Genomic DNA, 1,264 nt, shown 5'->3' with positions numbered 1-1,264 from the left:
GTGCCTTCTAAACTTGTTGATTGAACCCTTGAGGTTGATTTGGTATATGTTGTATGTCAGTGTTGTTTGGTCCAGTTTCTTGGTTTCTTTAGAAAAATTTTGAATGGTTTCGTCGTGAAAGATTATAGAAGTTAGATTGTGGTCCTTGTCCACTTCTCTTTTAGTGTTGATTCCCTACATAGTAAATAGATTTGGGATTTGATAGACAATTCTCGAAAGAATGACCATCCCTATAGTATATGCAAGAAATAACATCAAAGTGACTTGGTGGTTGAGCTGCAACATGATTTAAATCGTTAGTAGTAAATTGTTTCAACATTGAAGAGATAGAAGACATATGAGCTGAGAGTGAAGTAAGGGCATATACTTCATGCACTCTAACTACTCCTCTCCCTAGACTTACTAAAATTTTCGACCACTAGTAATTGTTACTGTCTATTCTCTCAATGATCTCGTAAACTTTATTATAAGACTTCAATAAGAGAGCACCATTCGTAGAAGCGTCTACCACCAACCTTGTGTGTGTGTTGAGACCATTATAAAATATCTCCAATTGGATGAAATGTGGAATCTCATGTTGAGGGCATCTACGAAGTAACTCATTGAATCTTTCCCAAGCCTCGTATAAGGATTCATCATTTATTTATTGAAAAGTGGTGATCTCATTCCATAACTTAGCATTTTTGCTAGGTAGGAAATACTTTACCAAAAAGTATTCAACTAATTATTGCCAAGTAAAAATTGAATTAGGTGGCAACGAATTAAGCCATGCTCGTGCTCTATCTTCTAACGAGCATGGAAACAACTTCAACCTCAATGCTTCTTCAGTTACACCAGCTATCTTGAAGGAATCACTCACTTCTATGTATAATCAAAGGTAAAGGTGTAGTTCCTTTGTGGGCATTCCACTAAATTGGCCTATTGTTTGAAGCATCTAAAACATCACATGCTTCAATTCAACCTGTGGTGTCTTAATCTCCGTCTCCTAATTCCCAGATTTAACTCATTAAAAAGGGGCACAGCATACTATCTTATAGCTCGATCCCTATCATCAGTAATAAGGATTGAATTATGAACATTAGCTACTCCATTCCCTTGAACATCATTTTGATTTTCAAGGTCCATTTTGTTGCTTGTCTTTAGGCTAATCTTTCTCATCTTTTTTGTCAAAATGTCCACTCGATTTCATGGTCTGCAGGAAGTAAATCAATTATTTGATCTATGCTCATAAACACCTGAAAAGAAATCACAAAAAATAATTATT

The 1,264-nt window shown here is 35.4% G+C and overlaps 1 non-coding gene across 1 annotated transcript; it reads left to right on the top strand.

Moving 5' to 3' along the window:
* Positions 1–569: 569 nt before the first annotated feature.
* Positions 570–676, top strand: LOC121217092 (small nucleolar RNA R71). The gene has a single exon (XR_005913308.1). It is a non-coding gene; the product is annotated as a small nucleolar RNA R71 (small nucleolar RNA).
* The last annotated feature ends 588 nt before the right edge of the window (positions 677–1,264 follow it).

This window comes from Gossypium hirsutum, chromosome A02 (genome assembly GCF_007990345.1).
Source record: "Gossypium hirsutum isolate 1008001.06 chromosome A02, Gossypium_hirsutum_v2.1, whole genome shotgun sequence".
NCBI lineage: Eukaryota > Viridiplantae > Streptophyta > Magnoliopsida > Malvales > Malvaceae > Gossypium > Gossypium hirsutum.
Note: the sequence above shows the minus strand (reverse complement) of the source record. Positions and strands in the feature narration are given on the sequence as shown.